At 47.2% G+C, this 13,738-nt stretch overlaps 1 long non-coding RNA gene and 1 other non-coding gene across 2 annotated transcripts; both read right to left on the bottom strand.

Annotated features, from left to right (window-relative positions):
* Window positions 1-592: 592 nt before the first annotated feature.
* On the bottom strand, window positions 593-679 carry LOC142431192 (small nucleolar RNA SNORD35). Its single transcript, XR_012780737.1, has one exon. It is a non-coding gene; the product is annotated as a small nucleolar RNA SNORD35 (small nucleolar RNA).
* Window positions 680-3,049: 2,370 nt separating this feature from the next.
* On the bottom strand, window positions 3,050-9,231 carry LOC142430871 (uncharacterized). The gene is made up of 3 exons (XR_012780670.1): window positions 9,007-9,231; window positions 6,332-6,474; window positions 3,050-3,565 (listed from the first exon to the last, which is right to left on the bottom strand). It is a non-coding gene; the product is annotated as an uncharacterized LOC142430871 (long non-coding RNA).
* Between the last annotated feature and the right edge of the window lie 4,507 nt (window positions 9,232-13,738).

A 13,738-nucleotide genomic window follows, 5' to 3' on the forward strand; every position in this document is an offset into this window, starting at 1 on the left:
ACATATGCCCTGAAGTCGACTTCTTCTTCTTCTTCTTCTTCTTCTTCTTCTTCTTCTTCTTCGTCCCCATTTTATTGGGACTCTTACAATTCTTGTCACAATCTATACATCACTTGCCTCAGACGAATTTGTACGCATGTTGCCTTCATTCTTTTCTAGACATTTACTTTCTATTGAGATCTCGGTATCAGCTCCTCTTTCTTTAGAAGCCGCCTATATCACAACATTTGGATTGAGGTACAGGGAGTCTGGAGAAGGTTGGACCAAACCCAAGGAGGTACATGTTGGTCCAACACAAAGATGGGAAAAGGAGGGAGCAGGGAGGTAGAAAAGGGGGAAGTGAAACTGAAATCTTCTTAAAACCAAACAATACTCGCTGCCATTGAGGCAATTCTAACTCACAGACACCCTCCAATAGTACAACTGAATTTGGAAAGAATTTTCACATTATATATCGTATGCGTCTTTAAAAAAAAACATTGATGCATCTGTCAAGCATCTCATGATGTGGACAAAATTGGTGGACATGAAAATCAGCACAGTTAGGTAATCTCATAAAGATAAATGTTTTTTTTCTTTTCTTTTTTTTTTCTTCCTGGCATCAGCTGAGCCATTGGCACTTTCGGCAGTGCCCGCTTGGGCATCCGCAGACCATCGTGAGAGTAATCCATCACCTGCCAAGATAAATGTTTTATGACACCGTCATTATAGAGGAAAAAAGAAAAGTAAAAATGGTGTTGACACTAAAGGAAAAGACTTTAAAGACTCTGTTGAGACCAGGGCCAGGGAGAGAGGGAAGGGTCAGAATAGACTGATCAAAGGAGTTTTCACTGACTACTTTTTGAAGCAGATGATCAGGCCTTTACCCACTGAGAGATGGATGGAGACTCCACAGAAGGTGCAGGCTCAGGAATGAGAGCCTGGAATGGATCTCCTACATACAAGGTGCAAGAAAAGTCAACGCAAATCATTGAAACCACAACTGAGGTGTTTTCTCATTTTACCCATAAGAAGACGCAGGGCCAAGGAATTGGAAGGACTACTTAGTGTCAGGACTGAGTTCTCCTGAGTTTTACTCCGACATTCCCTCGGAATGTGAGAGAAATGCGGACCATCATTGGAGAAATTTACCATCTAACATTCATGAGACTGACATGGGCCTGTCGATCTCCTGTTTGGGCCGCTGACTGAGGAAGTGAGTCAGGGGAGGTTGTTTGCTGTGTCTTCGTTCCTGTGAGGAAGAAAGTGGGGATTGCCAGGAAAACCCTGAGTTCTTCAAGTTGGAAATTAGTACACAATTGGGTTTAATAGAAAATTTCCAGCTCTTTGAAAGTCCATGTGGTATGACTATGGGCTTGGAATTCTCTACATTAACTAAGAAACATGCAAAAACCCTTTTGGAACCAATGTATTTTGCAGCTCTACTTAAGCAATGGTTATCATTTCTTTGAGCAGAAGCGTACAGAATGAGCTTTCCTTGCTAAACATGTTTCATTTCTCCATCTTCTGAAACAGCTTAAACCCAGTTAAATCTCAAGCAGAGTGGTGTCTCACTGCCATCCAGTCGATTCTGACTCGCAACTATCCTACAAGACAGGCCTCTGTGAGCGTTAGTGACTTTAACGCTTTAAGGGAGTGGAAAGCCTTGTGCTCCTGAAAGGTGATTAGTGGTTTCAAAATGCTGACCTTGCAGTTAGTAGGTTGGCACATAACCAACCACTACACCGCCAGAGCTCTATAACTCAGAAGTGATTAGGTTTAAAACCCATTCCATTTGGGTGTAGTCTAACCAACATCACAAAGAAATTCCCATTTCTATATTCCCGAGTATAGGGATTGGAGTTCGATTGCACATTTTGTTGGGGGAGGAGCACACAACTTAATCCACAGCCCTAACCCACCTTAGCTAGAAGTACAACATTACGTAATGGTTGAAAGCCTGGGCATGGTCAGAGAGAATTGGGCTGAATTCCGAAGGTGCTGTATAAAGTAAGGGCCCCAGGCCTGCAATATGATGGGCACTCAGTGAAGGTTAGCTATGTGGGGCGCCATTCTGGAGGAACAGAAGGGTCTTGCCAGTGGAAATGAGATGGTAGTTGGTACACAGACTGGATTGCTAAGAGAAACCTCTCCTCTAACATTTCTAGCAAAATCATGATTCCAGGTAACAGACCCAGGTAATCACAGAGTCAAGTCGTCCAAGGAGAAGAATAGCCTTAGAATTTAAATAAGTTGCTTAAATTCCTAGGAAGCAGTTACAAGAACTAAGAAGCAGGGTGGAGGTGGGGGAGAGGGAGAAGAGATGGATGAAAATTTAAGAAATAAAGACAGAAAATGATAAATGGCATTTCTAAATAAATTCTAAAGAATTAATGATTATTGATGAAGAAGCAGCGATGAATTAGCCAACGTCTATTCCCCTTTAGACAAATGTATTTTCTTGACTATGTTTGTTTGATTTGAATCTATAGCTATATTTGATCATGGTCATTCCAACGGAAAGAATCATTCTTCATCTCTTCCATGTGTCACCAAATTTCTTATCAGCTTCAAAGCCCAGGTACCACACCCGGTAGCTTGGCACGCGCTGCCTATGTCCTGGAATGAACCAGTCAGCTGCTGCGTGAACCAGAGCACTTCAGAGTCCAAGGCCAGCCCATGCAGGCCTACCGCTGCCCTGTTGGATGCATTGGCACCATAGCAAGGGCACCAAAGCATGAGCTTTGAATCCAGGTGCCTTTTAGCCCACTTTTCTACATCTGTGATGTCTAGCAGTTACTTAAATTTGTAAGTCTCAGTTCTACATCTGTAAGGTAGGACTAATGACAGTTCTCACTTCCTCGGGTTCAAGATTGAATAAGAGAATGCATAGAAAACATTTAACATGGTTTCCATCCCTTAGATCCTGTTCAATGCATAGTTCTTCTCTTAGCAACCCTAGAGGACAAAGCAGAGCTGTCCCTGTGGGTTTCTAAGATTATAAATCTTTTTTATTTAATCATTTTATTGGGGGCTCATACAATTCTTATCACAATCCATACATCCATCCATTGTGTCAAGAACATATGTACATTTGTTGCCATCATCATTCTCAAAACATTTGCCTTCAACCTGAGCCCCTAATCTTTATGGGAGTAGAATGCCTCATCTTTCTCCCACAGAGTAGCTGGTGGTTTTGAACCGCTGACCTTGAGGCAAGCATCCCATCACAAATCCACGACACCACTTGATGTTGCTGATTTTGTGAGTTCTTTTTCGGGGAACCTTGGTTGTAGTGTCTTATGGTTGGTTCCAACTTCAACGACATGGGCTGATGTAAATATTGTGTAGGAATACAGAAAATGAGAGATCTATGCCATGGCCCATAACTCATATCAATTTAATCTCTATTTCCAAATGCAAAGTCCTGAAACCTCAGAAAAGAGTAAAGCGTTTTGTAACCATCAGAAGTGAAATGAACTCCCAGAATTATCTTCACTGAGCTGTACACATTATAAATCCATCAGTAGTAATACTTCTATTTATTTCTTGGAAATGCTTCTATTTCTTTAGAAATGCCGATATCCTGCAAGAAGATAAAGAAAGAAAAGTAGAGAAGACTTTGAATGCCACCTGAGGAAGAAACACCAATCCAACTTGTTGTCCACTACCCCACCACCAACCACGTCTCCCACAATATGCCTCTAACAATACAATCAAGGTGTCGCCTGCGATTTCTCTCATTGAATTATCTCCTTACTCCTACCAAGGCCTGGTCAGAACCAGGAAATCAGGATTCCCACACGGCAGACCGATTCCAAGACCTGTGGAATTCCCTTCATTGCGAGGCGCTGCCTCTGATCTGGGTGGTCAAATCTCGAGCCAGGATCCTGGTTTGGACAGAAAGGAGAAGGGCTGGAGGTTGGCAGAAACCATCTCACTTGGATCTAGGGCTGGAATTGGAAGTGCAGCCATGCAGAGCCATGACCAAGGCCAGAGCTGGCACAGGGCCATGATGACAACCCACGTTAAGCAGTCTTGTTGTTTAATCCTGATAAGAGGAGCAAAGGTTTAAAAGGAAACTTCATTTCCCTTCTCATTGGACCCCATCAGTACTTTAGAAGTGCCAGGGACAGACTCCAGCAGTGCACCGATCTACCAAGTTGTCTGAATCTAACGGGAGACCTGGGGATAAGTGTTCTTTGAGACCAATTGTTTCTCCCCAGACGTCACACTCTGTCTGCTTGTAGGGTGGGAGTTCAGAACCTTCTTCAACTTCATCATCATCTAAGGATGCACGTGATTTCCTACTTTCTTCCCTAAGACACAAAGCACTTGTCTTTGTGTTCTCAGCTGCCCCTGAGCCGGCCCTGACTCACGGTGACCCCATGTGCTACAGAGTAGAGCTGTCTCTAGGGCCTGGGGAGCAGGTTTCTGGGTCTTCCTTCCTTCGAGTCACTGGGAGGATTCGAACATCTAGCCTTTGGGTTGGCAGCTGATCGCAAGCTGCCGGTGCCACCCCGGCTTCCGTTTGCCTACAGAGCCTCCTGTTCAGACCCACTGCCCTGCGAGGTGGGGCGGCTATGATCGGTTCCAAGTTATAGACTGAGACCTCGACAAAAGCATGAAGGCTGTGCAGTAGTTTGGAACACCATCTGCCAGGCTATAAAAGTGCTTCCCTGGGCTCTTGACCCCGCCAATCACTGCTCTTATTACCCTCTCCCTCGAGGAGATGTGGCTTAAGTTGGAGAGGGTTGTTTATCTGTTGGCAAGCCATAGAGTGAAAGGACCTAAATTTCATTTCTCCATTCTGTTGGGCGGTAGGAATGAAAGCCATGCAGTTTGGGGGAAATGAGAAAGGAAATGGTAAGAGAGGGCGGGGGTGGGGTGGGGTGGGGGGAATGATAAACCTAAACAATCCCTTCAGAAACCTGGATAACCAGTGACCTTGATGTGCCTGAGCATCAGCTCTGAGTCAGAGGAAGGTGGCTTTGAATTGCTAAGGCACCAGGGCCAATCACTCAGCTCCTACAGGTCCCCTTAACTCCCTTTTTAATGAGAAACCCCAAAGAACAACCTACCCTGTGAGCGTGCACTTGCTTCCAACTCACAGCGACCCAGTGTGTCACACAGTAGAATGGCCCGAAAGGCTTTTCTTGACTGTGACCTGCCCTGAAGCAGATGGCTGGACATTTCTTCTGAAGCACCGCAGGGTGGGTTCGAAACCACACCCTTCAGGTTCGTAATCAACGGTCAACGCAAGAAGCCCGCAGCTAAAATGACAACCGCTCACAGGAGGGAAGGCACCACTCGGATCTCACAACCCAGAGCATCCGGAAGCAGAGGCGAAAGAGGTTGCTCATTGTTCATCTTGCTCAAGTTTCCTTGCTCTCTCTGTGTGTTGCTCTCGTCCCCTCCCATTTCCGCTTTCTCCCCTTTCATTTCCTCATTTGGGGATAGTGCAAGGTCACGGTCCTGCTGCTACCAGTTTCAGCTTTCTCAGCAGTCCCAGCATCGGGAATGCCTTTCCTTTTCAGGGTCACACCTTGCTTGGGTTGGCACTTCGGATGCTTGGATGATATATTTAAACGCATACCGCCTGGTTATGAGAAAGAAATGTGGGCAAGCTGACACTTTCGAAACAAGGCTGCCCCAGAAACTTTGCTGTGTGTGGTCAAAAGTCGCGTGTGTCATATCACTTTCCCCAGAAAAGGGCCCAGGATTATCTTGCCTCCTGGCTCCCTTACCAGACCCATCCATGCCCACCCTCCCACCTCTACCCTAGCTAGCCCATCTTAAGGTGGGGAGCATTCAATTGGAATGACCAGAAAGAAAGGCATGCAGGCGTCCTTAAGTAAATGGGGATGGTGGTAGAACTGCTCCCTAGGGGGTTCCAGGCTGTGACCTTTCTGGGGTGCCTCTGGGTGGGTGCCAGCCACCAGACTTTGGGCTGGTAGTCAAGTGCTTGTGCCATTTAGGCAATCAAACCGAGATCACTTGTTCAGCTATCAGTGACTCTTATAACATTCCATCTTGGGAATTATAGCTGGCGCGCCAAGGACCTTGAGTTCCAGAGTGGCCCCTCCTTCCTTTCTCCATCCAACCTCTTTTTATTGCTACTGGCTGCCTGCCTCAGCCCTGCCATCCGATGGCCCTAACACCCACAGCCAAAGAATCACCTCACCTTCTTTGGGCCCCAACACCAAACTCTAGATAAAGAAACCTGTTTGAACCAAAGAGGTCCACTCTGAAGTCAATGCTTGGTAGTCGGGGGGGGGGGGGTGAGGTCTTGAAGGGTGGTATGGGGGTGTAGCAGGAGAAAAGACTCATGTAACTAGTTCAATCCTCATACCCATAATGCTCCTTGACTTCTCTTCCTGTTCAGGGTTGGCTCTGATATGCTTCTCTCAGGCTTTGTTTTCTCCTATGGCAGCATTTCTAGCAGACAGGCTTAGCTTCCCAGTGCCACGTCACAGAAACACCGCAAATGGGTGACTGCAAAGAACAGAAATATGTTTTCTCACACTTCTGAAGGTTAGCATTTCAAATCAGGCTCGTGGCCACGTCAAGTCCATCCTGGTGAGTATTCCTAGATAATCCTTGATTTATAGACCATCCTCATGTGGTTTCTAGCTTCTCCTGCGTATCGAATCTGCTCTTTTGATAACTCAGATGTGATTAGGTTTAAAACCCACCCGTGTTAGTCCAGGTTGACTAGAGAAACAAATTCATAGACATTTGTGTATAAGAAAGAGCTTTATATCAAAGAGTAATTGTATATTAAGAATGCATCCCAGCCCAGTCCAGTTCAAGTCTGTAAGTCTGATATTAGCCCAGATGTCCAATACCAGTGTATAAATGCCTCTTCAGACTCACGCAACCATCCAATGATGCTGAGTACAAGAAGATCACAGGCCAGTGGGTGGAAAGTCTTGTGGATCCAGTGACAGTGGAAGCATCTCAGCACTGGCATGGGTCTCCACGTGCCTCCCCTGACTCCAGGGCTCTGGCTCCATCAGCATTACTCCATGTAGCTTGTCAGCAGGAAGACCAAGCAGAGAGTGTATCTGGCTTCCAGTGAGTTATTTATCTCCTTTGCACCTCCAAATGAGGTCATCAAGCTGTGACTTGATTGACAGGCTAGACTCCTCCCCTTTGCAAGTTGACAGATTATGTAACTGCCACACCCCCTGAGCATAGTAATTGACATAACAAGGAAAACTTTCTTTCCAAATAGGACCCCAACCCATATGCTGGGTTGTAAGAATTAAGTACCCAACTCATATGCTGAAGGCTGGGCCACAACTGAATAATACAGATTTCAGGATCTTTGAGGCCTTGCCCACCAGAGAAGGTGTTGGTTTACAGCCACATTCCCATGTAAGGTAGGGAAGGGAAAAACGTTCTGCCTACCAGTGAACAAAGAGGAGTTGTGGGCACCTGTGGAGAGAAGGGAACTGCTTGGAGTGGCCACTCATCAACTTAAGGATTATGCAATGTGCAAGTGGAAGTGAGAGGAGGAAGAATACAGAAAGCTTGCTCTAGCGACTAGAGTCTAGTTCATTCCATCCCCCCACCCCCTTGTGCTATAATTACATTTGTCACACAGCTGGCAAAATGTGGTGGTATTAATAAGCAGGAAATGATGCATCTAATAATTGCTTCCTGAATTCTCTTAGGACTTCTATGGCCTAAAGACAAGAAAAGGGTCAATACCAACTTATAGGGACGCTATGGAAAGGAGCCCAGATAGCCCAGTGGTTAAACACGTGGCTGCTAACTAGAAGGTTCACAGTTCGAATCCATTAGCTTCTCTGTGAGAAACAAGGGGCAGTCTGCTTCTGTGATTCCAGCTCTACCGTCAGGAAACTCTACTCTGCCCTAGAGGGTTGCTGTGAGTGGGAACCAAGTGAACAGAACCCAGCCCCCACCCCTAATATAAATGCTGACTTTGGAGGAGAAGACATCTTTGCAATGTTGGTGGCTAGTCTAAGGATTTGGTGGTAAATTGGAGCAAGGGGTTCTGTGGGACTGTGGTTTGTTCCACAGACCGTAGAAGGCTCAATTTCCTTATTGTTGAAATGGGACTGTTTGTCCGATGTTAGAGGATCTTTTGCAATCCCATTAAACTCCAAAACAATGTCACTGTGTTAGAGGTTAAGCACAGGACTACGATCTGCAGAGTCAGCCATTTGAAACCACCTGGCTCGTCTGGAGAAAGTCAGGACTTTCTACTCCCACAAAGAGGTACAGTCACAGAAACTCACGGGGGAGTCCGACCCTGTCCTGTAGGGCCACTAAGAGCCAGCATCGTTGGTAAGTTTGGTTTAGTTTTTGGTATTAGTATTATCTGTAACTTACTAATGATTTGGTTAATAAACTACTTCTTTGTTAAATGTTAACTGAGGAAAATAGGCTACATGGTAGAGACAAAATACATGAACAAAACCAAAAATCCACCACACTCCCTGCCATCGAGCCAATGCTGACTTACAGTAACCGTATAGTACAGGGTAGACCTGTCCATCTGGGTTTTGGAAACTAACTGTTTACAGGAGTAGAAAGCCCCATCTCTTTTTTTCTAATAAATATACAAGTTTTGTTAAAATTTCTCTTTCTCCATCTGTTTTTAACTAGCCTCCTTACTTCAGAAGTTAGCTGCTTAGCCCACAATGCCACCAGGACTCCTTGCAGATAGAAAAGGTCTGAAATTTTTTTTTTTCATTCAAGCTGTCTCCGTTTGAAGGTACAAACCTATTTCAGGGAAGTTCGTATACACGCAAATGCGGCCACAACTGCATCACGGCGAAATGACGGAAAACCAGCTAATCGGCAATTGGATTTATTTTGGGTGAAATATAAACATGAATCACTGGTCATTTCAGAATGGCCTCCAAACAGTCAAGGGTATCTAGTGTGAGGATGCTCTATTCCAGCTTCATGGGCAGTTGGGTGAGCAAGATGGAGACAACTCAGAACCAAAACAGCGAAGGCCTATGACATCTCGGTTGGACCAAGAATGCTCACCTTGATTGCGCTCAACAGCACCAACTAGAGAGGTGGGCTCTGCCCCAAGCTGGGCTCTCGAGAGGAATAAAACCAGTGGAAGATCGTGATAGATTGTCTTCAAGGAAATTATTCATGTACTTGGGGAGGCAGGCAGGTCTCGAATCCTTGGGCCAGGTGTCAGGATGGAGGGTTCTCTTGACTCATGTGGTTGCGGGTCAGACAGCAGGTTGTTGGCTCTTTTCTCAGGAACTGGAGGCCAGAGGATAAAGAATCAATGTAGAATTGAGAGAAAAAGAGGCAAACGTTGCCTCTTTAATTCTACATACATATATATATATAAAATGTAGGGTATATATAATGTAGGGTATACCCCCAAGGAAATTCCCCTTTCAACTGATTGGCCGCTCACATTAGATGACAAAATAAAGACCGAGTACATAATATATGCTAAGAATCATGACTTAGCTAAGTTGATGTCACCTTAGCGATCCCAGATTCCCTCGCTACCCCTACCTTGCCCAGGGTGTGTGCAAAAAGAAAGCGAATCCCTGGTCTCCGGAGAAAGGAGTCTTACCCTAAGGCAGGGGCTGGCAGATGATTTCTGTCAAGGGACAGATCCTGAGCAGGCATCGTTTTCCTATGCATAGCTGTCAGCTGAAAGCAGCCACACATGCACATAGACAGATGGGGACGGCCAGATTGGGCCTGGAGTCCTTGGCTGGAATTTGCTGTCTCCAGTAGGACGTGAGCCCTTTAGAAACTAGAGCGTTCCATGCTTGAAAATGAGTTCCAAACAGGCGGGAAAACAGAGCTCCCCACTTGATCCTGTGGGCGTCCTAACGGCCAGTGCCAGTGTGGGTTCCCAGGATGCGTCTTAGACACGTTCTACGCCAGCTTGGGGAGCCAGGGGCCACTGGAGGGCACACAGGGGAATGGGGACCAGAGGCCCTTCAGGATGCTCAGCCTTTAGCAAGGCACGAGAGAACACCCCTCCTGTACTTTCTGGCTTGAAGCATCGGGACCTGGAGAGCCTGCCAGCCTGGGATCCCTGCAGTAGCAGTGAGTAGCGCGTCTGGCCGTAACAACGGCCCTTCTTTGGGCATGATGAGATGGGGGAATGACTGCTGGCACACAGTCAGCAGTTTACCCATAGCCTGTCTCTTAACTGCGCCATCAAATGAGTCTGATCGTCCTCTCTCAAAGTAAAAGACAACAAAGTCAAATGAGCATCTGCCGTCAGTCAGATGGTTGGTGCTGGGTACATTTCAGGCGCGGAAGCAGCACATGGAATAGCAGGGGCTTCCCTTGACTCTCCGTCCTGCTGGAGCCCAACGCGACCCAAGGGGGCGAGCCAGGCCCTCCTGACCCCTGGGATCCAGGAGGCCTGTGATTCTGTCCGCCTAGCTCTGCCTGGGACCTGTGCCCCAGACCCTCGGTGTGCTGAGGGGGGCCCCCAGATTGGGGCATCTCTTGCAGGGACTCACATCTGCACTTAGCTCCGAAGAGTGATCAAATAACCCGTGCGCAGGCCAGCCGGTTCTTGGAAAAAGTTCTTCCCGCTCCCACAGTTCAAACCATTGTCAGCGAGTGGCCAGTAAGTTTTTTTGCTGTGACTGCAGGGAAGCTCCCCGACCAAGGGAAGCCCCCCCCCCACTCCACCCCCACCCCGCTTCAGGCTGGGGTCATAAGGAGCTCAGGTGATTCGCCTGAACCAGATGTGTACCATTTCCAGTTGGGCAGAAACAAGAGACTGCAGGCACGAGGATGGAGGAGAGGCAAGCTCAAATTGTCCAGAAACACCAGGAGCCTCCAAGGCGCCAGAAGAGACAGAAGGGAGGTTGGAAACGCCGCTCAGAGTCCAAGGCCATTTTCTGGTCATCATTTACTTGGACAGGACCCTTTGTGGCGCACTCCGGGGCAGGAAACACTGCCCCATCCCTCCCTCCGCTGGCCGGCCGCCTTCTGGGGGAGGGGAGCGTCAACACAGCAGACCCTTAATATAAACAGCCCAGGGCAGGCACACACTGGAACACATCTTTACAATAATAAGAATGAGCCTTCTTGAGCCTGTGTGTTCATGGCGTCATGAAGTCGTAAGATGCATTCGTTCATGAGTCGGGGCCGAGCCACTGCAGATGCTGGGCGTGGGTGGTGCCACTGACGCAAAAGCTGGCGTGTGCGGAACCCTTTGCCAGACTCTGGTTTGTGGCACACATGCGGGTGGAAGCCCGGGAGGACGCCCGGGCCTGCAGCTGGGCCCAGGGCTGGAGCGATAAGCTCTATGGTGGCCTCACAGCACAAGACGCCCGGAGCGCAATGCATCGGACACATGTGAGTCTCTTCTCAACGCCCTCCAGGCCGAGGGCTGCTGCTCCCCCCTGCCGTGTCCCAACCAGCGGGGAGGCCACCAGGAGTGCTAACCTGCCTACCAAACCACGAGCATGCCTCACGACGGGGCACCTCAAGAACGCAGGTGGTGGAGCTCAAAGAAATTCAGTTTGTGATCGCCCTGAGATGTGACAGCTGGTTCCACAGCCAAAGTAAACTTTAGATTTTCCTGGGGGGCGGGGGGCTTTCAAACTCGCCATTGGTTGGTTCTCTTTGGGAGCCTTGTCTTTTAAAGCCTTCTCTGATTCCATTCCCCTTTGGGGTGTCAAGGGGGCATGGGTTAATAGGTGAACATTCAACGAAGGACTGCAGGGACTCAGCCATGTTCAAATCCTCTGAGTATCAACCACGGAGAAGCAGGAAAACATCGGAGATTAAGTGGAGGGAAAATAGCTTTGGACTATAACTTTAATGTGCCGTGGGTCCGACACCCCAGAAACGGAAACATTTGGAAGACAAAACATGGGGTTGATGAGATGAGCTGTGCTCCTACGTAGAACACGTAGGTTTTTCTTTGTAAGCATTGTATTCCAGAAGCAAAGGGGAAATATGCATACAGATATCTTTATACCAGAACACAATATCAATAAAGATCAAAAGTTGAAAGAGAGAGAGCAAGGTCGCAGTCTCAAAGACCTCCAGCATCCCTATCCATGAGGTGACAACATTGGTCTGAGTGGCGATAAAAAAGGAAAACGTGAAACTGAAATGGACTTGCGTTCTTTTGTAACATCTAAGCTCGTTTAAAAAGAAAACCAAAAAAGGATTTGAAGGCAATGTCATAACTGTGCCCCCTTCCTAGTGGAGCTGCAGGCTTCCCAACTCGCCACTCACAAGTGGGGCAAAGGGGTCTCTTAGAAATAACCCTAGTGGATAGAGGCCAAGGTACATATATTTATATGTGAAGTACTAAGATACCAAGTGGACTTTGGGCCTCTGCTCAAGGCCTCACTTAATGCAAGAACACTTTGTTCTGATAACCTGGAGCGATCGCTGAAGACAAAATGGGTGCATAAGCAAATGTGGTGAAGAGAGCGGATGGTGCCCGGCTATCAAAAGATATAGTGTCTGGGGTCTTAAAGGCTTGAAGTTAAACCAGCAGTCATCTAGCAGGGAAGCAAATAAGCCCACATGGAAGAAGTGCACCAGGCTGTGTGATCATGAGGTGTTGACGGGATCGGGTATCAGGTATCAAAAGATCCGAAACAAACAACTATATCAATGCAAACACGGGGGCCTGGAGTGAAAACCCAAAGCCCATCTGTAGGCCATTGGATATCCACTTACAGAAGGCTTATAAGAAAGGGATGAATCAACCAAGGTGCAGGATAGGACCGACAAATCACACATCATTCTAGTTCAGGGGTCCTCAAACTACGGCCAACGGCATATAGGCCATGGGCCACATGCGGCCTGCAGAGGACTTTTATCTGGCCCGCCGGGTGTTTTTGCCCTGTTTGTTTTTTCCCTTCAAGATAAGATATGTGCAGTGTGCATAGGAATTTGTTCATAGTTGGTTTTTTTAAACTATAGGCCGGCCCTCCAACGGGTCTGAGGGACAGTGAACTGGCCCCCTGTTTAAAAAGTGTGAGAACCCCTGTATCTAGATCATGAATGCTTCCTCCCCTCCCCCTAACCCCCACTACCATGACCCAGTTCTGCCTTACAAACCAGAGAACACACATTGGTAGACCAGAGAACACACATTGGTACAGGTAAGAGCCCTCGACACATGGAATTCAGGATAGATAAACCCCTCTGGAATAGTAGTGTCAGTAGAGATATCATGAGGTGGGGGGATGGTTGAGGAGAGGCCAGGGGAAGAAAGGGGGAACCCATCACAAGGATGGATACATCCCCCTGGAGGGGATGAATAATAGAAATGTGGGTGAAGGGAGATAATGACCAGTGTAAGATATGAAATAATAATAGTATATAATTGATCAAGGTTTCAGGAGGGTGGGAGGGAAAAAAAAGAGGAGCTTGTACCAAGGACTCAAATAGAAAATATTTTGGAAATGATGATGACAACATATATACAAATATGCTTGATACACTTGATGTACGAAATGTTTTAAGCACTGTAAGAGTCCCCAATAAAACGAGTTTAAAAGAAAGAAAGAACCCTAGTCCTAAATGACTTGGAGCTGATTGAGCTCACTCCCCAATCTGCTGAGCCCGGTATATATATGACAGCTACCGTCCATTACCATCTTGATACCCTGTCTCCTTTGAGCCCTTTCCCCCTGAGAAAGTATCCGACCACAGCAAGCGAGTCTTCATGTCCACCAGACCTGGCCCCCAGAACACAGGCAGGAAGGACGGTCTTGACCATCAGGGCACCGCAGAACACAATGACTTT

Source organism: Tenrec ecaudatus, chromosome 17 (assembly GCF_050624435.1).
Source record: "Tenrec ecaudatus isolate mTenEca1 chromosome 17, mTenEca1.hap1, whole genome shotgun sequence".
Taxonomy (NCBI): domain Eukaryota; kingdom Metazoa; phylum Chordata; class Mammalia; order Afrosoricida; family Tenrecidae; genus Tenrec; species Tenrec ecaudatus.